Source organism: Amblyraja radiata, chromosome 5 (assembly GCF_010909765.2).
Source record: "Amblyraja radiata isolate CabotCenter1 chromosome 5, sAmbRad1.1.pri, whole genome shotgun sequence".
In the NCBI taxonomy this organism is placed as follows: domain Eukaryota; kingdom Metazoa; phylum Chordata; class Chondrichthyes; order Rajiformes; family Rajidae; genus Amblyraja; species Amblyraja radiata.
Genome location: NC_045960.1, coordinates 67957439 through 67984274, shown reverse-complemented (window position 1 = coordinate 67984274; position 26836 = coordinate 67957439). Strand labels below are relative to the sequence as shown.

At 41.8% G+C, this 26836-nt stretch overlaps 1 long non-coding RNA gene across 1 annotated transcript; it reads left to right on the top strand.

Annotated features, from left to right (window-relative positions):
• Positions 1 to 6258: 6258 nt before the first annotated feature.
• LOC116972841 lies at positions 6259 to 23550 on the top strand. The gene is made up of 4 exons (XR_004411913.1): positions 6259 to 6353; positions 18609 to 18619; positions 20193 to 20198; positions 23538 to 23550. It is a non-coding gene; the product is annotated as an uncharacterized LOC116972841 (long non-coding RNA).
• The last annotated feature ends 3286 nt before the right edge of the window (positions 23551 to 26836 follow it).

Here is a 26836-nt window from a genome sequence, read left to right as displayed (position 1 = left end):
ATCGACATTGTTGTTTAGGTTTTTGATCAGGAATAGAAAGTGAATTTGCCACGGGGATCAGGACCTTCATTCAGTATTTGTTGATTCCATAAAACATTGCTTTAATATATTTTAATTAACATTTTCTGAATGTTTGAACTCTTGTCCATTTAGAAACATGAAGCAGGAATAGAAGTATTTCATGCCGCTGGGACAATGCTGTTTATGCTGTGAATTTATACTACGTCCACACAAATAGCTGGAATTTGAAAAGAGATGTGCCATCATGCCATTCTTTCTATGATAGAGTAATATTGTTATTGGCACAAAATATATAGATAAATGTAACAAAAACAAATTATGTGCCATGCACAAGCTCTCCCAATAAGTATAACAATGGTCAACCTGATTACTGCTGTGCTTAAATATAGACTGCGACCATAAATATGTATTCGAATTCTGTCAATATATTTATGGAATTTGAAGAATATTTTGTTAGAATTGATGAGAGTAATAACAAATAAATGATATACATCTAATTCAAGGGGGCACGTATTTTTCCATTGCAGCATTTGCTCCAAAAGGTTAAATATCTAGTATGTGTGTGATATTGGAAAGCATAAATAATGGATCAGTTTAAAATGTACCTTTTTTTAAATGAGGTCTATTCAAAATGAAACTAATGGAAGATTTCAGTCAGCATGGTGACTAAAAGTAGGCCCTCTGTTGTTTTGAGATGGTTGGCCGATGAATAAGACCTGCAAATAGCAGGTGAAGTGATCTGGAAACAAAGAACAATACTCTTGTCTTTACTCAGAAAACATAGCTGAAAATGTGAACATACATGGTGATATTTACTGATTGTAATTTTACTTGTGCTGTTCTTTGGGAGAAGAGAGAATTGTTAATCAATAGTGAAAGAGATCCTATTGGGGAAGGAATTATTAATTGTGGGTAAAAAGTACTCTATTAGTCACCATCTGCAACAAAGCAGATTTTCAGTAGTTGCAAACATACTGAGCCCGGATATTGAGGCACATCTGCTTCCAATATTTATTGGAAAAAATCCCACCCCCAACTCCATGAAGTGGAAAGAAGGAACTGTTTTCACTTTGTGGTTCTGACTTTTTTTCCGCTGGCCAAAAACCACCACACATGTATTCACTAAATAGTGAAGAAAAAAAATTGCGTTCCACACTATATTAATAATTAGATTATGTTGTATCCAAATGAATGCATTATTAAGTTTCTGGTTTTTGGAGGAGTTGGAGAGGAGCTGGTTTGTTCATATGTTTAAGTCAACTAAATGGTTCAAACATGATCATTATCCATTTAGTGATTTGACTGCAAGGGGCAAATACATCCTGGTAGCTGTAATTTCCAACTTTTGGACTCCAGACTGGGAAACCCTAATCTTCATGGGATTTATTTTTTCATAGAAACTAACCATAAAGCTACAATTCTTGTTCTGACTTAGAATCATAATTCATCTTGCACCCCAGAGGGTATTTTTGCCAATCGGAAACAAATCAACTAGAGAGAGAAACAAAGCCAACTAAATCTCCACGAGAAAAGAATATATGGCACATTGTCTTATACAATCTCATCTACACTGAAAGAGGTAAGTATAATATACCATGGCTATGACACCAGGTCAAGAGCTCAATCTCCTATGACAAGTGACTTCACAGTGAGTTTACACCATCCACAAGGCCTAGGTTCATCCAAGTGTCTCCAGTGAGTAAATTGCCTTTAACAGCCAGCCATAGCTTCTTCAATAAGCAAAACATAAAGTGCTGGAGTACCTCAGTGAATCAGGCAGCATCCATGGAGGGAATGGATAGGTGGCAGCTTCTTCAATATTACCTCCAAGCTTGCAAATCCTTCCAAAAGGTGACTCATTAACTCTTTCTTAAAGCCAAATGTACTGAGGGACAGTGAAAAGCTATATTTTGCTTGTTATCGAAACAGAATAGATATACCATACATAGTTCCAACTAAAGTCAAATGTTCTCAAATTAAACAGTACCCTAGTTTATGGAAGAACCATGCAGATTGTGTAATCTAAAAACTTGTAAATGGGGATATAGCAGAATTTGGCCATGTGATTAAGAGTGTATAACAGGTATAGGGGGTGTTGGGCTGAGAATGCATCCTTGGTGTTGAGAACATCCACGGAGGATGTTTTGTCACTTGTCTTTACTGATTGAGGTCTATGGATCAGAAGTCCGCTTGGAGAGGGGGCTGCTGATCCCTAGGTCTGGGAGTTTGGAAATTAGTTTGATTACGTTTATGGTATTGAAGTTAGAGCTCTAATCAATAAATAAGAATCAAATGTAGATATCTTTGATCTCCAGATGTTCCAGCGATGAGTGTGGGACCAGGCAGATGACTTCTGCTGTGGACCTGTTGCAATGGTAGGTGAACTGAAGTGAGTCAAGGCTCTCTGGGAGGCTGGAGTTGATATGCGTCATGACCAGCATCGCAAAGCACTTCTTGAAATGCAAGGAGTTAACCCTTTTAACAATGCAATGTAATGTGCCTCCTTTTTGAATGCTTTAGAATTTCTACTACTTTGTATTTTTAATGATTTATGATTGTAAGTGTGAACACTGGAAAGATTGGGCAGATTGATGGATGGGAATGGTTTTGAGAACTACAGGCCAAATGCAGGCAAATGGAACTAGCCCAGAAATGACAATTTGATTGGCATGGATAAGGTGGCCCAAAGGGTCTATTTTGATGCCTTATAACTCGATTATTCCATATTCTGTATGTACTCAAATTTTCATGTACATCTTTCAAGCTATACAGTTACACACAGAACCAAGGATACAATCAGGTTATCTGTCCTAATTTCTGCAGTCTGAACTCACCCCAGGAAAATGTAGCTGGTAATTTGAGCACGTAAACAATGGCAGTAAATACAATTTTTAAGTCCATTATTTTCTAGCTTTCAATGTGATTATGTAAAGATGGCTGTTAAAACTTGCATTTTCCCCAAAATATTGTCATACAGCTATGGTTAGGATCAGTAATCTGGGTGTCTCAAAAGATTTCTCAGCCAATTATTGAAATCTGAGTAGTTGACACTCTTTACAAACAAACATGATAGCCAAATCTAATGACGGGGTTTGGAAGAAATAGAGATGTTTCCATTTTGAGGGGAGTCCAATAATCATGGGGTCAAAGGTGTAAGAAATTCATCAATAAATCCTCAGAGTATTTGGGATGAACATCTTTATCCAGAAAACTGTTAAATGCAAAATTTACTACCTCATGATTTGTTTGAACAAGATAGCACAGATGCACTAGAATCAAGATAAAATCAAGTCAGAAGTATATGTCAAAAGTCGTGTGGAGTATAAATCCTGATATGGACAAATTTGACGATGGCTTATTTAGGTACTGTAAAGTCACTTTTATATCTGTTCTGGACTGCTCGTGTTTGGTTGTGCACCGCGTTTTGTGGCTCAGCTCCAGTTGTTATTTGCTGATGCCGAATGCAATTCTTTTTATAAAAGTCCTTCCTTTCCAGAATGCATCAAGGTTCACGGAACGTTCTTCATCCACTCCAAAATAGAGGAAGTACTGTTCACTGAATCCCGTACTGTAGCAAAATAAGCTATTTAGTCTATTTATTTTTCCATACTAGGATTTATAGTCCACGCACGCTGCTGCAGACCCTATTTCTCAGTTCATTTCAAAATATATGATGATGTGAAATCACCTCAGAGACATTTGTTCTGGCTCTTGAAAAAAATCTTCAATAGTAATGGATCTGAACACAATTCTTCAATCCCCTTCAAATAAGAAAATGGTGCTGGGATATTGCAGAGCACCCAATAAAACATCTCTGTTCAGAAATGGAGAAATTAGAAAAAATTAAAAAATTCTTTGAATTATAATATGAAATTAACTTTATGCCATCTCTAAAGGATAATTAGTTATTACCTACCAATATTGATTCATTAAAGCAGGTCCAAAGTTCAATTAAAATAGATTTTGAAGTAATCAATCGCATTGAAAAGTGATACTATAATGAATTCTACAAAGACTTCCAGTGGTTGTTGGACAAAGTGAATTGCTGGAAATTGTTACAGAAATTCAGCCAAGTCAAAGCATTAGCAACACAGGGAAGAAGATTAATGCTAAGGAAGGAAAAGTACCCAAATTAAAGGGGGGCTGTCAACAGTGTTGCTTAGCTGTAGTGCTGGGTAAGTTTTGACTCTATATACAGAAGGATTTGGGCATGTGGAACATAGTGTCAAATATTGCTGCCAATGCAAGAACATTGAAAAACACATAAGGAGCATGTTGGTTCGTGGATATACAGGAAGCAGATGTGCTTTAATGGAAAATGTGTGGTGATGCATATTGCGAGAACAAAATAAGGAATGGAGTATACAATGTATCGAGAAATGGAACTTTGTGAAAGAGACTTCAAATGGGACAGGCAGCATCTCTGGAGAGAAGGAATGAGTGACGATTTGGGTCAAGACTAAGTCTGAAGAAGAGTCTCGACCTGAAATGTCACCCATTCTTTCTTTCCAGATATGCTGCCTGATGTTACTTCATCTTTTTGTATCTATCTTCGGTTTGAACCAGAATCTGCAGTTCCTTCCTACACACCTCACCATTAAATGCACCAGTGTTTGCAGGTAAAGCCATTAACACTTATTGGGATGCGAGTGAAGAATTCCAAGGCTGATTAATGAAGTGACATCAAAATGTCTCTCCCGTAATTATAACCACTTTTATAACCACTTGCGAGGGAAGACATAGTGACTGACGAGGTAGAGTCACTGTGGATTGAGTTGAGCAATTGCAAAGGCAATAAAACACTAATTGGTGTTATTTACAGACCCCCAAATAGTAGCCCGGATGTAGGGTGTAAGTTGCAGCAGGAGTTAAAACTGGCATGTAACAAAGATAATGCCACTGTGGTGATGGGGGATTTCAATATGCAGGTAGACAATGAAAATCAGGTTGGTTCAGGACCCCAAGAAAGAGAGTTTGTAGAATGCCTCCGGGATGGATTCTTAGAGCAGCTTGTAATGGAGCCGACCAGAGAAAAGGCAATTCTGGATTTAGTGTTGTCCAATGAACCAAATTTGATAAGAGAACTCCCCTGGGCCTGATGGACTGCTTCCCAGGATCCTCAGGGAGGTGGCTCCAGAAATAGTGGTCCCGACCGTAGTGGTCCCGACTGTTCTTGCCTCGTCGTCCAGCTCCTTCACCCTTTTTGCGAGGTCTTCACCAAACAGCAGATTCGGTGGCTGGATATTGCTGGGCTTACACAGAGTAGCAAACTTCGGGTTGATGGTAGGGCGAGTGGCGCTCTTTCTTCAGCAGTTCATCTCAAAGTGCACATTGCACATGAGAGCCAGGGCATCCTGCTGTACATCAGACAGGTGCCCACCATCCACCGACCTGGCGAACGCTGTAATGCCTGAAGCGAGCAGCTTCAGCACCCTCTGGAGCCTCATTTCTTAAGCCCTGATGCCTACGTCCATATGACCCCATATGGCATGGTTCACTGCCGGCATTTTAAGCAGGGTACAATTAGCCGGGGTGTCGTACTATTTGGCCGTTTCATCCATGGTCAGCTCTTGAAGCTGGTGTGAGGCCAAGTAATTAATACTTGCAGCCAACTCTTCACCCAGGATAGGTACCTCTGACTCGTGCCCTTCATCCCTTGGGGTAGACGCCACTGCTAAACCCTCAGACTCGGCATCAGAATCATACTGACCCGTTATGCTCTCCTCCAGCAAGAGGGAGACATTAAGCAGCCCTGTAGCAAGTGCCGCTGGTGCGGGCTCTAGAAGAGGCCGGCGCTGACACAACTCCTCCTGCTGTATCTTGGTGGAGCATTCTCTCCATTAGGAGCTCCATCCTGGATAACCGACCAAATACGTTATCCATTATCGGAGGGAACCCTCCCGGCCCGACTGGTCTGAGTCTACGGGCCGTGCAGACTGTCTAGTGGCTTTACCCCCCAAAGGTGCAGCCATGGTGCTCTCAGACACCAAGTCTGCAGTCGCTGGTCGTACCGCTAGCTACTCAGTAGGTGAACTAGGCAGCCTCCCGCTACCCGCACTCCCGCGGTCTTCTCTAGTTACTTTCGCGATGGCTCGCCTTGTTCTCGACACTTTCTCCATACTTGGACTTGCCTCCTGAAACAAGATTTATCAAGCGCAGAAAACGACCTCCGACTAAGTTTCACACTTACCTGAGACTTTTTTAAACTTACCGCTGGAGGACCGATGCGCCTCCCAACCGGTCGCTGTGCCATGCGTCAGATGTAATGACGCGCATGTGGACTGGCGGGGTTCTTCACGGAATCACTCACGTGGCTCCGAAGTAAAATTATTGTTGGAGCTGTGACATTTGGCAAGGTGTGAGTGAGAGATGGAGAGGTGCAGACAAAGCCATTTCAGTGAAACACAGGCAGTTGGGGGAACAGAAATGCAATTGATTGGTTCTACCTTGGTCCTCATCCACTTGATGGAAAGCAAAGTGCCCACTGTTTAAACCAAAAGTGGCATACCTGATGAGAGGAGACCCTAATTTTAATGTCAAAATTGTTTGTGAATCTTTTTCAGGCATCTTTTATGGTGGAACCCAGCAAATAGCCAGAATAGTGAGGACCCTAATGGTAATCCATCCATAGATACATAGACAATAGGTACAGGAGAAGGCCAGTTGGCTCTATGAGCCATTACCGCCATTCAATGTGATGTTGGCTGATCATCCACAATCAGAACCCTTTTCCCCCATATCCCTTGATTCCGCTAGCCCTAACTCTATCTAACTCTCTTTTGAATGCATCCAGTGAACCGTCCTCCACTGCCTTCTGAGGCAGAGAATTCCACAAATTCACAACTATCTGTGTGAAAATCCACATTATTCTTTGGCATTACTGTCCCATTTGAGAAACTTGAAAATTCACCCCATTAAATGCATAGCCTCTTCCCTCCTTGTAAATGTTTACACATGAATGGAAATATGTTGTCAAAGTCACCAAATGAAAAACATTGGAGCTCTTTGACTGCATTAGCTATCATGTTACTAAAGATTGATTTAGATTTTTTTTTTCAACAGTCATGTAATTAGTTTAATTTAGTTTAGTGATACAGCGTGGAAACAGACCCTCTGACTATGGAGTTCGCGCTGACCAATGATCTCTAGACACAAGCGCTATCCTACACGCCAGGGGCAACTTACAATGTTTACCAAAGCCAATTAACCTACAAACCTGTATGTCTTTGGAGTGTGGGAGGAAAACGGAGCACCCGAGGAAAACCCACGGGGTCACCTGGAGAACTTACAAGCTTCGTAGAGACAGCACCCGTAGTCAGGATTGAACCCGGGTTTCTGGCGCTATAAGGTAGCAACTCTACCGCTGCGCCACCATGCTGCCCAATCTGATTAGGTTTTGACCTGGAGCTCAGATGTTTTTATTGTATTGGGATGTATTTGGGTATGTAGGCTCAGATCAAATCAGGATTAGTGCAGCTGAACAACTAAACAGAGCTGTAATGTGTGACGTTGATGCAATGACTCACACCAAGCGCACCAAAGAGATTGACAAACATTGAACATGTGCCTTGAAGAAGAAAGGAACATTGTCAACTGAGGTGAAGACCTGAATAAGAATCTCAAAAACCATACATCACAGGTTCATGTAGCTTCAGTATTCACCTCCAGAAACATTTATGGAGCTTCGTTCATCTGAACAACTTCAAGAATCAAGACAAATAAACAGTCTTTGGTAGTTTGGTTTCTTCCCAAACATTGCAGGCAATCATTGAAACTTGGAATATTAATATAAGGTACAGCTTATGGATTTTGTTTATAATTCGCATTTTATGTGTATTTCCATTTCAGTATTAGCAGGAAGAAGTTAACAGTAAAGCAGCAATCAGTTCCACATTCTTCTGTGTTTGTTTTCTAATAGAAAAATACTATATATACACAGGATACAATTGATTACAGCTTTTATTGACATTACCAGAATTGAATGCCACTTCTCATTGCCGTATTAATGTAGTACATCCCAAGTTAAACATTGCCATTCCTCCACTGGAAGGAACCAGAAACAGGAAGGTCAGTTCTGGGCAAACAACAGGTGCCCCCATCTCTCCCCAAAAAGTTGCTGTGACCCCAAAGACCGTCTTCAAATTTTTGTGTAGTCAAGACCACAATCACAGCCTTGCCTCTTCCGAAGGTCCCAGATCTTATGTGTGACAACATGGCACAAATCCACCTACTCTAGGTATGGATGCATGAATGCCCAGCATAAGAAGGTTCTGCCTTCAGCACCACTCCTTTTCATTTCTTCGACCTTGCATGAAATTAGCCGAGATTATTAGTATATTCTCAGCCTTAACTCAACCAGTGTATTCCCACCGAAATACAGCTCCAGCAGGAACATGTGCCACTCACAAACTGAACTAAAGGAATTATTGCCAAGTTAAAGCAACACCTAACCGTTTTCAATTTTTACCACGATTGTTTGGATGTAGGCTGTGGGCCCTGGAGCTTTTTTGTTCAAGTTCATGATCCAACTCACAGAACTACCTGAATTTTTAACATATTGTGTAAAAATATTATATAAATCATACCTGAAACTTGTCAAGACCAAAACCTGAACATTTTTTTAAATTATGAGAAAAACTTCCAATTTTCTGAGTAGTAATTGTCCAATCAATTGTTTGACATTGAGGTCGGATGCAAATTGACCAATCCTGCGCTTTGTTTTATGGTCGCTAGGCAGCAAGGACCCTGGGATCATGGCTGCCTCCTAATTACATCAAAACAATAACAAGGTTTCCGAGGAATAAAGGTAATGCTCACCTTGCTGATCATTTTGTTTTTCAAATGATTTATCTTTATAAAGTTATGATGTGAACTGTTAAATAAAAATGATAAATAATAAATGTAGTGCTAGGATTATGGTTAGGGTTAAGATTAGGGTTAGGGTCGGTCGGTCTGGCTTGTCGGTAGGCCGATGGATGCTGTGGAGGATTGGTCGGGCTGTCAGGCCACCGGTGGGTAGTGAGAGTGGTCAGCCTGGCCGGGCCGCCGGTGGGTGGTGAGAGTGGCTGGGTCGCCGGTGGGTGTTGAGAGTGGCTGGGTCGCCGGTGGGTGGTGAGAGTGGCCAGGCCGCCAGTGGGTCGTGAGAGCCGGACTGGGCTGCTGGTGGATGGTGAGAGTGGTCAGATGGCCGGTGGGTGCTGCGAGTGGTCAGACGGCCAGTGGGTGCTGTGAGCGGTTGGTAGGGCTGTTAGCCAGCCGGTGTTGCAGCGAGCATGCGGGCGGACTGATGGTGCCGTCTCTATGGTGGTGCTGAAGGCGGCCCGAGCGGGGTGCAGGGCAGTGCTGCTCATGGCCGTGACCCCCACTCTGCACACTGACAGTCAGTGGGGTTCAGTAAACGGGGGAACCCACAGGAACTGCCTTCACACCCATTAATTAGGCTGGTTCAGGAGCCTCATTCTGCGGCAGTCTCATTCAAAAAACACAATCACAATTATATTAATTCTATTATTTTTATATAATATAATTATACATAATTATATATGATTACAGTCATATTCACAAGTCATTTATACATATATATAGGTATAATAATATATGGTTTAAATAGACTGCAGCATGGAAATAGGCTCCCCATGGTGTAATATGGGCATTGGACACTAGATGGGGCTTACTTTTTCAATCTCATTTTCTAATTAGTTTAATTAATTAATGTGCAACTTTTGGCACTGACGAGTTATGACTTCCTTCTCAATTATATTTTATCTAAATCTGTGCAAAATTTAATGTAGTTCCGAGACATGGGTCACAAAAGTTGATTTTTAGACACATTTTTGATGCTCGGCCCACAGCCGAAAGAGGGCAAAATGGGTCTGAGTGGTTTGCAACATGCATAAAACCCATAAATGCTAGGAAACTGAAATGAAAGCTAACATTAAAGGAAACATGCAGCAGATCAAGTGGCATACATACATTGTTTTCATTTTTTGCTTGTCCTGTTTTGAATTTTAGGTTTGGCCCCAAATTATCATGTTTGAGAAGGACTATGAACAAGTGGGTATCAGAGAAGAGTCAGCAAATCTGTGGTGGATTTAATCAGGCTTGCTGAGTTCCTGCTAAATTTGCAGAAGCTAGCAATTGCCTGCAGTCAAAGGTGCTGGTGGGAAAAGTTTGCTTGCAGATGGCAGGTCATAGACTTAACATAGATTCTGTGGGAGAAATCATGAAACTGCTTGCAAAGAATTTTGCATTTACGTGCACTTCTTATCAATGTAACATTAATGTTTTCATTTCTTACATTAACTGAGCTTATCTTAAGTATTTTCAGGAGGTTGAGAATAGTCAATTTGAGTAGTTAGAAGCCAAATTATGTTTCATTTTTGATATTAGCAACAGATTACTTTGGTTAAAATCTCCAATCTGGACCATTTTTCTGTGCAATGTGTAAACATACTGAATGCTGTATTTGCCCCAGCAATTAGTCCATTAGCAAAGAATAGAAAATAGAAAATAAAATGAGGGCATAAAGAAACGGTACGCACTACGCAGCTTGAATCCTACAATTCTGGGAGCCACCTTGTAAACAGCCTTTTCCCTGTTATCGCCTCTTTCCCTGTGAAAAGTGATAGAAAAGATTACTCTAGTGCATATAGTTTCAGTCACCTGCTTTATGTGTTGATGGATTAAAGACCATCTAATGTGATAAACAGGCTCTTTTCAAATGACCATGATGTGCATCAAAATAACTTCAGACATAGACTTCCTTGTTGCCATGAGAATGTGAAGCTTAACTGCAGAAATAGAAAAACCAGCCTTGTCCCAAAACATACTTTGGAATGTAAATTGGAAGGATCATACATCATGCAAAGTTATAGCCACTGGCATTGTCATGGTTACCAGCAGGCTAGGCTTGGTTTGTGGCATATCTCTTCAAAGGTGTCATTTGGAGAAGGCATAGCTATTTGGATATCCTGAAGCTAGGATGGCTTTCTGAGAATTTAACTCCAAGTGATTGGAAGATAGTAGTTGAAATTACATGTGGTTTGAGGGGAACTTCTTGCTCTCTTCCAAATACCACAGAGTGCAGAGTAGGGCCACTGTTCACAGCTCTTAATGACCTAGCTTCTGTCCGCCCACCAAGATCTACCGGACCAGCAGGTTGCTAACTATTTTAATACTTCTTCCCATTCCCATATTAGGCGACTGTTTCACCTGATACTTGTGCTCTGTCTGCCAAGCCCTGCTTGAGCTCCTGGTTACTACGCATTTTAACTCCCCTTTCCATTCTCATGCTGACCTTTCTATCCTTGGCCTCTTCTATTGCCAGAGTGAGGCCACATGCAAACTGGAGGAACAGGATCTCATATTCCGCTTGGGGAGCTCACATCCCAACAGAATGAACATTGAATTCTCCAATATCTAGTAATACTTAATCCCCCAACTCCAGTGTGTCCATATTTAGCCCACCATCTCCTACCACCTCAGTCAACCTACCCCTTCCCCCTCCTCCGTATTCACATCACCAATGTACAAGTCCCTCACTTCCTTCCCTTCAAATTTTCATTTCACTCCTCCTTTCCTTATCTGGAACTCTTTTGTGTCCTTTTTTACCTTTAGCCTTTGTCACTTATTACACCCATCTGCCAATCAACCTCCGAACATGCCTGTATCCACCTATCACTTTCCAGTCCTTGTCCCACCCCTACAGGCTTTCTCCCCACTACTCAAAAAGTATCCTGATCCACAACATTGTCTATACATTCCCTGCACACGTGCTGTCTGACCCGCTGAGTTCCGCCAGCACTTTGTGTTTAACTTAAGAAAATTCCTTGATTTATTAGCACCAAAATTCTGTCATAAGTTTAGCATCAAATCTGCAGGAAAGCCATTGCGATATCACCTCAAAACATAGCACAGGAACCAGAAATAGAAATTCCAAGGTGCCTTGTTGTAAGATGGGCTCTTTTCAGTACAGCATAAAGAGTTTTGAGAACTAGGAAAGTACTGGATTAATGAATAATATGAAATGTGGTCTTTTTGACATGAAACAAAACTCATCTTTATCACACTTTAAACACTTATCTCAGGGGGTTCACTCTGCATGTGCGGACTTATTTTTTCATTTAACACGCTCTGGGTGTTAGCTGTCATTCTCACAGAGACACCATTAGCCACCCTGATAGTTTTGTTGTCTATACCAAGAACAGATGATGTGCAAAGGGAATCATGCAAGGGAATTTCATAAACTGCTCCAGGGAATACACAATGGATCTGCATGGAATTAGCAAGTTCCTAAAGACCTCATCAATTTCAATTTTTTTCATTCACAAAAGAGGAATTCTGTTTTTCAGGCACACTGATGTGACACAGAATCCTATAAATATTGTTTCATTGAAGTGCTTGAAACTATAAAGGGATTCAAAAAGCAGAAGGCGAAAAGCTATTTCCCCCAGTGGTGAATCAATAACATGGAAGCGTAACTTTAAAGTTACAGTTTAAGTGAAACCAGGATGTAATTTCTCACACCAGTTGAAATTTGAAGATGTCTTCGTTCAATTATTATGCCTGCTGGCTCAAGAGTGAAATCAGTTTGATTATATTTTGTAAGATTATTATGTGAAAGCCAGCAAATGAATGGTAGACATATAAATGGTGATGTTCATCCAGTAGAATATCATAAACTGCTCCATGGACTGAAGGCCTCCTTCTGTCCTTGCATTCCTAAATTATTCATCATTTGCCTTGAGAAATTGTAGTAAAATGGGTGGACAAGAGGCAATGCAAATAGACACCAATTTTACCAGACAGCAAAATCCCCAGAGAATTAGAATCCCCTACAACTCTCACCAACTTCTACAGATGCACCATAGAAAGCATTTTCTCAGGATGCATCACAGCTTGGTTTAGGAACAGCTCCATCCAAGACCGCAAGAAATTGCAGCGAATTGTGGACACAGCCCAGACCATCACACAAACCAACCTCCCTTTTATTGACTCCATTTGCAGCTCGCGCTGCCTCGGCAAGGCAAGCAACATAATTAAGGATGAGTCGCACCCTGGCCTCCTCCCCTGTCCCATCAGGCAAAAGGTATAGATGTGTGAAAACGTCCATCACCAGATTTGGGGATAGTTTCTTCCCAGCTGTTATCAGGCAACTGAATCATCCTACCACAACCAGAGAGCAGTGCTGAACTACTATCTATCTCTTCGATGACCCTCAGACTATCCTTGGTCGGACTTTGCTGACGTTACCTTGCACTAAACATTATTCCATTATTATGTATCTATACACTGTAAATGGATCGATTGTAATCATGTATTATCTTTCTGTTAATTGATTAGCACGCAACAAAAAGCTTTTCACTGTACCTCGGAATACGTGACAATAAACTAAACTGAACTGAGAATTATAAAGAGGTGGTTAGAGTCCTACCTTTGTCCAATATGTGGTCCAGCAATTTTTTTTTTTACACCAGTAGTTTTCAGGCGCTTTCATCAGATAGACTTTTAGGAATTGCTGAGGATTGATTTGTGAGATGCATGGCATATTGCAATTTCAGGTCTAAGACATAAATAATACTTTCTTTCCTTGCTGATCTCAGGCAAATCGAGCAACTGAGTAAATCGCAGGCATAGAGGAAAAAATCAGTGGATTTAAACTCTAGCTTTTTAGATGTCATCTGGGAGAAATGTCAAGTGAAAGAATTGCATCTGAAAGCAGACTGAAAATGTCTAGTTGGGATGTTTGGCTGCAGATTTTCATTAAGAAATGCATAGACTGTCATGAATTTGCCAACATACCAACATTGTGAACTTCAAATTGAATTCTGTCAATAAAAGCAAAGTCTCTAATTTGGCAATAGCACCTTTTAATTTGCTTTTCTAGGCATAAGTTATTAAAAATGTAAGAATCTTTGAAAACACATGCAGGTTGTGGAAATGGCTGCAATTCAAATTTGACATATGCCGTGCATGCAATAAAAATCTTATGATTTTATGTCAAAAACATTTATTGAAACAAGCCAAAACAGAGGAAAGCATTTCAGTTGACCAAATGTTATGGCCAGTGATTATATTTTCTGATAGTTTTCCAAGGTAATTGCATCCCTATAGAGATGACGAGAGTTAAACAAAAGTGCTTGCCAAATTGTTACAAAGGTGTCTAGGACATTATCCATTCTGTTATTTTATGCAAAATGTGTAAGGAACATGACTCCCATATCTAAATCCCAATTAATGTTTTGATGAGAAACGGAATTACTGTTGCCTGATCTTTTTGGCGAACATGCATCCAAGATACCATATCTGGAAATAATGGGAGGAGGTAATGGAGAATGCTACAATGCCACCTGCTGGAAACATCATCACTATTTGTTTATAGCTTGTATTATCGAAGAAGTAACCTTTTACCTCGTCAATCTAAAAATGTTGCCTGTCTAAAATAAACTGTTTGTGTCGCCAATCTTCATTAATGTCATAATTTAGATTTTTCATGGCCATCTTCAACACAGTTCCTGAACTGAAGCACTTTGCTTTGACAAGCATGGATGTCTCCACCATACATGTATGCCATGCTTGCTTCTTCCATGTTTCCTGGTTTGCAGTTTCATCTTTTCATTAGCTTTGTTTAATATGAGTTGGAATTGAAGTAATCAAGATTATGTTTAGGTAATCATTCAGCAAACACTTTGGAGAAGGAAAGATAAGAACAAAGTACTGGCCTAACTCAACAGGATAGGCTGCATCTCTGGAGAAAAAGGACAGGTGACGTTTTGGGTCGGGACGGTTCTTCAGACTGACAGACTATCTTTTTCTCCAGAGACCCAATGAGTTGGGCCAGCACTTTGTTTCTACCTTTGGTATAAGCCAGCATCTGCAGTTCTTTGTTTCTACACTTTGGAGAAGTAGCTGCCCATATTATGGTTTTGAATTAGCTGTGATATAACGGCATGGCCACAGATGTTCCCTGGCTGCTGCACTGCTAACTTGGCAGCAATAAAGTGCAAAAATCTGTAAAGAGATTGGTAAATTGGAGAAGGAATTCATAAAGGTTCCAGCGGATGCATGCAATGAATTTTAAATGGACGTTCATCAACCTAGATCGTTAACTTTTTCTAAATCTCCACAGATTCTGCCGGATTTTCTGAATATTTCCAGCATGTTTTAATTTAATTTAATAAATAATCACATTTGTTTTCATCATGAGGTAATTACAACTTTGCACTTCATCTCAATACTTGCTTTTAATCATGCTCAACTCTTTGTTCATATGTTTTTGAAAAAGATCAGTTTTCCAAGTTATTTTGGCAGACATTGCCACCGCTCCATTTTTCATGGCAAGACCTGTTGTACATTCAACAATTATTTGCTTGGCTTCCTCTCAACACGGTATCAACCGTGACTTTCTTTTTGGTCCATGTGCCCATAGTTCAGTTTCTTCCACTGAGCAATATGCAAAACCATCTCATCATATCACTTTTTTAATATTTCTGTAGTACAGCTCTGCAGAATCTTCCATATCAAATAGAATTATGTGCCTGATAAGCCAAAATGGGAAAGGTTTTCATTTAATTAGCTGAAATAACTTTTTGATTCAATGCATGGAAACCTAACTGCAATATAACTCTGTTATTAACTGTAACAACCTGGTATAAGCCCAATGTTACCCTTTCCAGTCTATCCCTTATTGTTTTCTGACCAACCTTTTTTTAATAAAACACTAGTCACATTTAATAGTAAGATTAAACGAGAACTTACCAGTTCGAAGTTTGATCGTTATTTTAGGAGGAGTACGTTGAGGGAATACGTGAAGAACCCCAACAGGACGCATGCGTGTCATTCTTCAAAGCAGCGGTGTGAAATCACAGATAACTGTAATGACTGAACATAGTAAGATTAGAGAAGAAATACCAGTTGAGTATATGATCATGGGTGGGAGCGGAGGGCACGTATTCCCTCAACGTACTCCTCATAAAATAACGATCAAACTTCGAACTGGTAAGTTCTCGTTTAATCTTACTATTTTACTTCGGAGTCACGTGAGTGACTACGTGAAGATTTCAAAGCTCTGTGATTTCATGCCGTGGAAACAAGTCCATGCATCACATCTGCCTTAATGACTGTGGGAGGAATTGTGTCAACATAATTTAGACATGAATCCGACATTGAAATCCATGAAAAATTTATTAACACCAAATTATAGCCCCTATTTATGGGGTAAATTAAATTACAGAACTTAAAATTGTTTCTGCAAACGTTCCAGGTTTAATGACTGGTTTATGATAAAATAGTTGGAATGTTTTTTCCCCTGACCATCCTGCTGTCTTGAGGATTTGGTCCATTGGTACATCCAACTGCATAGCTGCCGATGTAGCTGCAGCCCTGGTGGAATGAGATTTAAAAATATTAGTATCCACCCCAGCCTGTGTTAGAACCTGTTTCAGCCATCTTGAGATGGTCTGGACCGTCACTTTTTTGTGTGGTTGCTTGTGGCTGATTAAAAGTGCCTTCTCATTGCCTCTGATGATTTTCGTGTTCTCCATGTATAACAACAAATGTCTTACTATACAGAGACGATCATCTATTGGGTAAGACCTAAATTCTATATTGAGGCCTGCTGATCACTGTCTGTTCTGCTTAACTAATTCATAAATATGAAACGTAATATTTCCAGATGAAGAAGTCATGTTGTCCAGTCTTAATTTATGTAACGACTGTACCCTTTGTGCCGTGACCAAAGCCATTAGCATGACTGTTTTCAGTGTCAGTCTATGTAGGGACAGAGCTGTTGCTGGAGACCAATTCCTTAGCATCGTCAGGACAATACTCACATCCCATATTTGGGAGTACCTGGTTCTTGGGGGACTGGTATTAAAAATTCCCCTCATAAGTTTTGTTACCGGGGGTGAGTCCCAACTGAATGACGCTCTGTTCCTTGCCATAGATAAGTTGATAGGGGACTTCTGGCGCAGTTGATGGCACTATAACTGAGCCCCTCATCATAATGGAGGCCTGCCAGGAATTCCAGAACAGACGGGATGTTCATTGATCTGTAGGTGATGCTGTTTCTGTGACAATACATCTCCCATTTCCTGATATAGACCAGATACTGTTTTTTGGTGGACTGTCTGTGGGCCGCCGAAATTATGTTCACTGTTCGGTCCGTCAGTCCCAGCTGTAGTAGAGGTATTTTTAGACTTTACAAATTCATATAGTTATGACATGGGTGGCTATCCCTTGTTACGGGATGAACCAATAAATCTGGTCTATTCGGGATGGTGATACATGGTTCTAATACCATGTTGAGTATCACAGGGAACCATGGTTGAGTAGGCCAATCGGGTACTACCAAAATACCAGACGCAGAGTCTTGCTTTATTTTCCTTAATACCCGACTGATGAGGCAGAAAGGAGGGAATGCATAAATAAACAATTTCCCCCAATGCAGCGAAAATGCATCTGTCGCCGCTGCCCCAGGGTCTGGTTCCCACGAAACATAGTTTGGCAACTGGTGATTAAGTCTGGATGCGAATAGATCGATATCTGGTGTTCCATACCGTGCTGTAATATCAGCAAATACTTTTTTATTCAACATCCATTCGGTGTTTTCATTAAATTTGCGTGACCTGGTATCTGCCACTAAATTTAGTTTACCTGGTAGGTAAGTAGCTGATATCCAAATATGTCTCTGGATACACCATTGCCAAATTGTATTAGCCAGATTGTCACATGATGTCAATTTGTTTCCACCCATTTGGTTGATATATGCTACCACGGTGGTATTGTCAATCTGTAGTCTAACATGCTGGTGATATAACCCAGAACAATATGACTTTAGGCCATGGAATGCACCCAACATTTCCAGGTAGTTTATGCCCAGTGTTTGTAATAATGATTCCTCCTGTGCAGTCCATCTACCTCCACAGCTGGAGATGGAATTGGTGGCACCCCAACCAAGTGCACTGGCATCAGTTTGTAGCACCATAGAAGGGTTGCTGATAATGATTGGATTGAAACAAAGCCGAATGTTATCTTTCCACCATTTTAGTTCCATTATAGCTTTGATTGGTAGCTTCATTGGTCTGTCAAAATGACCAGCATTAATTTTGAGTGCTCGTATTTTTGCTCTCTGTAAATTTTAGTAATGTAAAGGTCTGAATTGTGTGGCTGGAAAAGCAGCCACCATTTTGCCAATTACTTTTGCTACCAATCTGATGGACGGTTTACTGATGTCAATGAGGTTATTGCAAGCCTCTATTAAGTCTATAGCCTTTCCCTTTGGCAAAGTCACCGACATGTGAACTGAGTCAGTGGTGAACCCCAAATAGTCCATAGTAGTGGAAGGCGATAATTTAGATTTAACTGGATGGATAATAAACCCCAGTTTTTCAAATAACTGTTTTGTGGCTGTTACGGTTTGTTTGGCCAATTCCAAAGTTTTGCCCACAATAAGTATGTCATCTAGATATGCCATGTGTTTTCGTTTCCGTAGAAACGCTAGGGCTGGTTTCAAAATTTTTGTGAACAGCCCGGGGGCTGATGTTAACCCATTTGGCAGCGCTCTATACTGCCAGTGCTGTCCCATCCAGTTGAATTTTAAGTAACATCTGTGGTCACCTCATATAGGCACTGAATAGTAAGCATCTTTTAAATCGATGCTAGCCATGAAGTAACCTTTGGAAATCAATTGTTTTGCAGTAACAAAGGTTTCCATTTTAAAATGAATATATTGTACAAATGTATTCAATTTGGTCAAATCTATGATGATGCGACAACCACCATCTTTTTTGTTTTTGGTAAAGATATTGGACATGAATTCTAGCGATTCGTGTTGGGATTTTTCAATTACCCCTTTTGCGTAAAGCCGTTCCAGTTCAGCATGCGCTTCTGATTTTTCTTTACCTGAAAGTACGAACATTCGGTTCGGTACATGCTGAACTGGAGGGCTGTATTTGTGTATAAATTCTATGGTATATCCCTGGATACTGCTTAAAATATAAGTGTCGGTAGTTAACATACTCCATGCATCCAGAAAGAAGTGTAATATCCCCCCAACCTCCATGCTCCCTGCAATTTGTAAGGAACCAGACCCACCTACCTCCATAGTTACCAGTGGCAGGTTTACTTATTTTTGTAAATCCTTCGTTGATGTTGAGGCACCGGTGTCTGGGTTTGTGGTTGGGTTGGTGTTGGAGGTTTGCGTATTTTCCAAAAAGGCCGGCCTGGGCCATGGCCTAAAAAAGACTCATGTTCGGTGTACCAGACCTTTGAGCATTCACCAGTTTGTCTTGTTCTACTGGTGGGTGCGTAAGGGTGCTGTTTATGGCCGTAGTAGGTTTTTGATGAAGTCGCTTTTATGAGCCCCAGGGTTTTTGCCTCCTCATCGAGCTCCTTAACTTGCTTCGATAGGTTACCTCCAAATAGTAAAATTGGTGGTTTTACGTTTCCAGGTTTGCACAGACCTGCGAATTTTGGGTTTAGAGCAGGTCGGATGGCACTCTACCTGATGCTGTTTATTTCATATTGTGTGTTGCAAAGCAGTGCCAGTGCATCCTGTTGGTCCTGCGACATGTCCTTCTCATCTACTGTGCGGGCGAAAGCTGTTATTCCCGCTGTTAGGAGCTTTAATACCTTTTGGAGTTTGACATCCATGCCTCTAACTCCTGCTCCGATATGTTTCCATATGCAATTATTTACAACAGGAACATTCAGGGATATACAGTTACCCGGTGCCAAGTGTCTTGCCGTGGTGTCCAATACAGCCTGTTCCTGTTGCTGGTTAAAGGACATATAATCTATACTGGCAGCTAGTTTTTGTTCCAGGTTTTGGCCAGTCTGGTCTGGCTGTATGAAGTTGGACACCATGTCCAGTAAATTTTCATGTTCCTGCACCCCTTGCACACTTGATTTCTCTTCTGCAAACCCCTCTTCAGGATCAGCCCAGAACTGACCCCCAGTACTCCCCTCTGACGAAGGAGATGCACTGTGCAGCCCTACAAGAGGTGCTGCTGTGGGTTTAACATAGTGCCCACAGTGACTAGACTCCATCTCCCGGAGCCTGTCACGTTGGAACAACTGCTCCACACACCGCTCCATCCGGCTCCGGCGCTCACGGTCACTGGCCGCTCGCGGCTGCTCTAAGTCGGACTCATCTGAGTCAACGACTTTGTTAGTTTTTTGTTTTGCCTTACCGCCCGGCCGCGGAGTGGATCTGACCGGTGCGGAGGCAAAGTCGGGCACAGCTGTTCCCATTACGGGTGATTCATGTGCCGCTGGCCGCTGCTGGCTGCCCGCAACTCCGCGGTCCTCCCCCGCCAGCTTTGTCGCAGCCCTCGTTGTTTTCTTGGACTTGTCCATTGACTCCCCACCTGTAAATCAGTATGGGAACAACACAAAAGACCGCAGAGTATCTCTTACCTGCAGGTTCCGGCTTTTAAAACTGCCGCTGCGGGGGAACGTCGTTCCACCCCGCCTGACTGTTTCGCAATGCGTGTAGCGATATAACACGCATGCGTCCTGGCGGGGTTCTTCACGTAGTCACTCACGTGACTCCAAAGTAAAATCAGCTACTAATTGCTGCATTTTTTAATTCCACAGAACAGCCAATTGGAGTCTTCCAACAGAATCTCTCTGATTCTGTACAAATTAATTTTTGAACAATGTTGTAATATTCTTTCCAAACGTGTAATTATCATTTCTGTTTGTGTAATTTGTATAAGATAAAAATATCATACAATTCTTCTGCAAGGCTAGCATTGGCCAAGGGTTCAGCTATTAGACATACAATTACACGTTACATACAAATGCTGCATTCAGCAATTCTCTGGGTTTGTTATTTTTGTACTGGCTCCTAAATAATATCTTTATGAGTATCACTGATTTTTGCAAATTATGCTACATTTTAAAGTGCATAGAACATTATTGGCATGAACTTGAGCTGTAACGTTCCAACCAAGTCCAAACCAGATGTGTGTCATCATGGAATGACGTCTTTAAAGAATTGATTTTAAATCAGCTGGAATTCATATCAGGTACTTATGATTTTAGCAGAAGTGTTCTGGATGCAGATATGGGTGCATACAGCAAGCAGTAGTTTTCTTTATATATAAAGATGGCAGGGGGAAATGAAAGCAACATGTTGGGATGGCTGCCATTGCCTGGCACGCTCAGTACATTGTAAAGATATTAGTAATGCAGTCATAGCTGGGCATCTAATAGAGGTTACAAGTGGTGTGTAAAATAAAACATTCTATCATGAATATGTCTACAACAAGCTGCAGTTTATCTCTAGGTACAGTGAATTTAATTTTTGTTTTATAGTAATTTGCAGAGTTTAAACGTGTGTTATTTAGAGATGTATAATGTGCAGCAGTTTTGTAAAATCTGTATAAAAGGTTGTTTGTAAAAATGTAGAAAAATGCAAATAACAGTAAAAGATACAAGAAACATTGGGAAACCACTGATACATGTAAATTATGAATCCCAGATTATCTTAATGAAGCCCTCTTACCCTTTAATACATGAAAAAAAGATTGCATCTCTCTTTAACATATTCAAAGAATATACAGTCTAAAAATCAAACAGGCCCTCTCTAAGGGTTGGAATACCCTCTCTAAGCTTTAAATCCCTTGTGCACAATCAATAGCTCATGTGCCCCAGATAGTATTCTAGCTTTGAATTCTTCCAGCAACTGTAGCTCTCATTGCTGCCCAAAGATTCAAATCTGGACTGCATTCAAAATTATCATAAAATTATGCAGCACCAAACCAGGCCTTTTGTCCCAAATCATCCATGCCGACTGAGGTAGCTCTCTACGCTAAACCATTTTTCTGCATTTGCTCCATATCATCTCTATTACTTTCCTATCAATGTATCTGTCCAAATGCTTTTCAAATGTTGTGAATGTAATTGCCTTGACCACCTCCTTTGACAGCTTGTTCCATAGACCCACCACCCTCTGTGTGAAATACACACTCCTCAGATCTCCTTTAAATATTTTCCCTCTCGCTTAAACCAATATAGAAACATAGAAACATAGAAATTAGGTGCAGGAGTAGGCCATTCGGCCCTTCGAGCCTGCACCGCCATTCAATATGATCATGGCTGATCATCCAACTCAGTATCCCGTTCCTGCCTTCTCTCCATACCCTCTGATCCCCTTAGCCACAAGGGCCACATCTAACTCCCTCTTAAATATAGCCAATGAACTGGCCTCGACTACCCTCTGTGGCAGGGAGTTCCAGAGATTCACCACTCTCTGTGTGAAAAAAGTTCTTCTCATCTCGGTTTTAAAGGATTTCCCCCTTATCCTTAAGCTGTGACCCCTTGTCCTGGACTTCCCCAACATCGGGAGCAATCTTCCTGCATATAGCCTGTCCAACCCCTTAAGAATTTTGTAAGTTTCTATAAGATCCCCTCTCAATCTCCTAAATTCTAGAGAGTATAAACCAAGTCTATCCAGTCTTTCTTCATAAGACAGTCCTGACATCCCAGGAATCAGTCTGGTGAACCTTCTCTGCACTCCCTCTATGGCAATAATGTCCTTCCTCAGATTTGGAGACCAAAACTGTACGCAATACTCCAGGTGTGGTCTCACCAAGACCCTGTACAACTGCAGTAGAACCTCCCTGCTCCTATACTCAAATCCTTTTGCTATGAAAGCTAACATACCATTCGCTTTCTTCACTGCCTGCTGCACCTGCATGCCCACTTTCAATGACTGGTGTACCATGACACCCAGGTCTCGCTGCATCTCCCCTTTTCCTAGTCGGCCACCATTTAGATAATAGTCTGCTTTCCTGTTTTTGCCACCAAAATGGATAACCTCACATTTATCCACATTATACTGCATCTGCCAAACATTTGCCCACTCACCCAGCCTATCCAAGTCACCTTGCAGTCTCCTAGCATCCTCCTCACAGCTAACACTGCCCCCCAGCTTAGTGTCATCCGCAAACTTGGAGATATTGCCTTCAATTCCCTCATCCAGATCATTAATATATATTGTAAATAGCTGGGGTCCCAGCACTGAGCCTTGCGGTACCCCACTAGTCACTGCCTGCCATTGTGAAAAGGACCCGTTTACTCCTACTCTTTGCTTCCTGTTTGCCAGCCAGTTCTCTATCCACATCAATACTGAACCCCCAATGCCGTGTGCTTTAAGTTTGTATACTAATCTCTTATGTGGGACCTTGTCGAAAGCCTTCTGGAAGTCCAGATACACCACATCCACTGGTTCTCCCCTATCCACGCTACTAGTTACATCCTCGAAAAATTCTATAAGATTCGTCAGACATGATTTACCTTTTGTAAATCCATGCTGACTTTGTCCAATGATTTCACCACTTTCCAAATGTGCTGCTATCCCATCTTTAATAACTGACTCTAGCAGTTTCCCCACTACCGATGTTAGACTAACTGGTCTGTAATTCCCCGTTTTCTCTCTCCCTCCCTTCTTAAAAAGTGGGGTTACGTTTGCTACCCGCCAATCCTCAGGAACTACTCCAGAATCTAAAGAGTTTTGAAAGATTATTACTAATGCATCCACTATTTCTGGAGCTACTTCCTTAAGTACTCTGGGATGCAGCCTATCTGGCCCTGGGGATTTATCGGCCTTTAATCCATTTAATTTACCCAACACCACTTCCCGGCTAACCTGGATTTCACTCAATTCCTCCAACTCCTTTGACCCGCGGTCCCCTGCTATTTCCGGCAGATTATTTATGTCTTCCTTAGTGAAGACGGAACCAAAGTAGTTATTCAATTGGTCCGCCATATCCTTGTTCCCCATGATCAACTCACCCGTTTCTGACTGCAAGGGACCTACATTTGTTTTAACTAATCTCTTTCTTTTCACATATCTATAAAAACTTTTGCAGTCAGTTTTTATGTTCCCTGCCAGTTTTCTTTCATAATCTATTTTTCCTTTCCTAATTAAGCCCTTTGTCCTCCTCTGCTGGTCTCTGAATTTCTCCCAGTCCTCCGGTATGCTGCTTTTTCTGGCTAATTTGTACGCATCATCCTTCGCTTTGATACTATCCCTGATTTCCCTTGTTATCCACGGATGCACTACCTTCCCTGATTTATTCTTTTGCCAAACTGGGATGAACAATTTTTGTAGTTCATCCATGCAGTCTTTAAATGTCTTCCATTGCATATCCACCGTCAACCCTTTTAGAATTAATTGCCAGTCAATCTTGGCCAATTCACGTCTCATACCCTCAAAGTTACCTTTCTTTAAGTTCAGAACCATTGTTTCTGAATTAACAATGTCACTCTCCATCCTAATGAAGAACTCAACCATATTATGGTCACTCTTGCCCAAGGGGGCACGTACAACAAGACTGCTAACTAACCCTTCCTCATTACTCAATACCCAGTCTAAAATAGCCTGCTCTCTCGTTGGTTCCTCTACATGTTGATTTAGATAACTATCCCGCATACATTCCAAAAAATCCTCTTCCTCAGCACCCCTGCCAATTTGATTCACCCAATCTATATGTAGATTGAAGTCACCCATTATAACGGTTTTGCCTTTGTCGCACGCATTTCTAATTTCCTGTTTGATACCATCTCCAACTTCACTACTACTGTTAGGTGGCCTGTACACAACACCCACCAGCGTTTTCTGCCCCTTAGTGTTTCGCAGCTCTACCCATACCGATTCCACATCCTGCAAACTAATGTCCTTCCTTTCCATTGCGTTAATCTCCTCTCTAATCAGCAACGCTACCCCACCTCCTTTTCCTTTCTCTCTATCCCTCCTGAATATTGAATATCCCTGGATGTTCAGCTCCCAGCCTTGGTCACCCTGGAGCCATGTCTCCGTGATCCCAACTATATCATAGTCATTAATAGCTATCTGCACATTCAACTCATCCACCTTATTACGAATGCTCCTTGCATTGAGACACAAAGCCTTCAGGCTTGTTTTTACAACACTCTTACCCCTTATACAATTTTGTTGAAAAGTGGCCCTTTTTGATTTTTGCCCTGGATTTTCCGGCCTGCCACTTTTACTTTTCACCTTGCTACCTATTGCTTCTACCCTCATTTTACACCCCTCTGTCTCTACGCTCACACATTTAAGAAACCCTTTCCCTTTAACTCCATCCTCCACTAGCCCATTCGACACCCCACCCCCCTTATTCAGTTTAAAACCACCCGTGTAGCAGTGGCAAACCTGCCTGCCAGAATGCTGGTCCCACACCAGTTAAGATGCAATCCGTCCCTTTTGTACAGTTCCCCCTTACTCCAAAACAGATCCCAGTGATCTAAGAATCTAAATCCCTGCCCCGTGCACCAGTTCCTCAGCCACACGTTCAGGTCCCGTATCTCCCTGTTCCTGCTCTCACCAGCACGAGGAACTGGAAGCAAACCGGAGATAACAACCCTGGAGGTCCTGCTTTTCAGCATTTTTCCGAGCTCTCTAAAGTCACGCTGCAGAATATTCATCCCCTTCTTTCCGACATCGTTTGTGCCGACATGCACTACCACTTCCAGGTGTTCACCTTCGCCCTTGAGGATTTTCTGCACTCTGTCCGTGACATCCTGGATCCTGGCACCAGGAAGGCAGCACACCATCCTCGCATCCCGTCTGTTGCCGCAGAAACCCCTGTCCGTACCTCTCACAATGGAGTCTCCTACTACAATGGCGTTGCCTGCCTTAGGCCTTTTTGGTTTTGGCTCAACAGCCCTATTCGCATCACAAGCCAGTCCGCCGCCCAGTGTAAACACCTCTTCTGTCCCGACAGATTCTAAGTGGGTGAACCTGTTCACAAGAGGTACAACACCCGGGGACGTTGGCATTCCATGCTTCCCTCCCGTTCTCACTGTTTCCCACCTTCTCTCTTCCAGTTCCTTAGGTGTAACAATCGTACTGTAGGACTTGTCGAGGAACGACTCCGTTTCTCGGACGAACCGGAGGTCATCCACTTGCTTCTCCAGTTCCCCAACACGGCCCTTCAGGAGCTCTACCTGGATGCACTTTTCGCATTTGTAGCAGCCAGAGGCACCAGCGGTGTCCTTGACCTCCCACATACTGCAAGCATCACACTGAATCAGCTTGCCTGACATCTCCTTCTTTCGTCTCTCCCTCTGCAGTGTTTTGCGTAGTCTCCTCTCCGAAGACTCTCGAGCCAAAGACTCACACTTTTCTCACAGGGCACTTCGCTCACTCACTGCCGCTCCCTAAGAGCAGTCTTACTTAAATTGACTGATAAATTGCCTGATTTACCAATTTACAAACCAAATTCCTCAGTTTTCAACTCCCAGCACTGACTCACTTCTCTCCTCCCACTTGGGCTAGAGCCAATCAGTCGTATCTCTTGCTAATCTCCTCCTGCTGCTGCTGTTGTTGCTCCCAAAGCTACAGCAGTTCTAAGTCAAGTCTGCCTGTCCTTGACTTGTACTTAAACTGTTTTCACTTCTCTCCTCCCACTTGGGCTAGAGCCAATCAGTCGTATCTCTTGCTAATCTCCTCCTGCTGCTGCTGTTGTTGCTCCCAAAGCTACAGCAGTTCTGAGTCAAGTCTGCCTGTCCTTGACCTGTACTTAAACTGTTTTCACTTCTCTCCTCCCACTTGGGCTAGAGCCAATCAGTCGTATCTCTTGCTAATCTCCTCCTGCTGCTGCTGTTGCTGCTCCCAAAGCTACAGCAGTTCTGAGTCTTTCACTATTCAAAATATTCACTACTTTAAGAAAACCTTGGAAAAAGACTAACTCTTTATCCTATCAGTGCACATCATAATTTTATAAACCCCTATAAAGTCACCTCTCAGCTGCTTTGACTCAGTCAGAACAGTCCCAGCCCCATACTA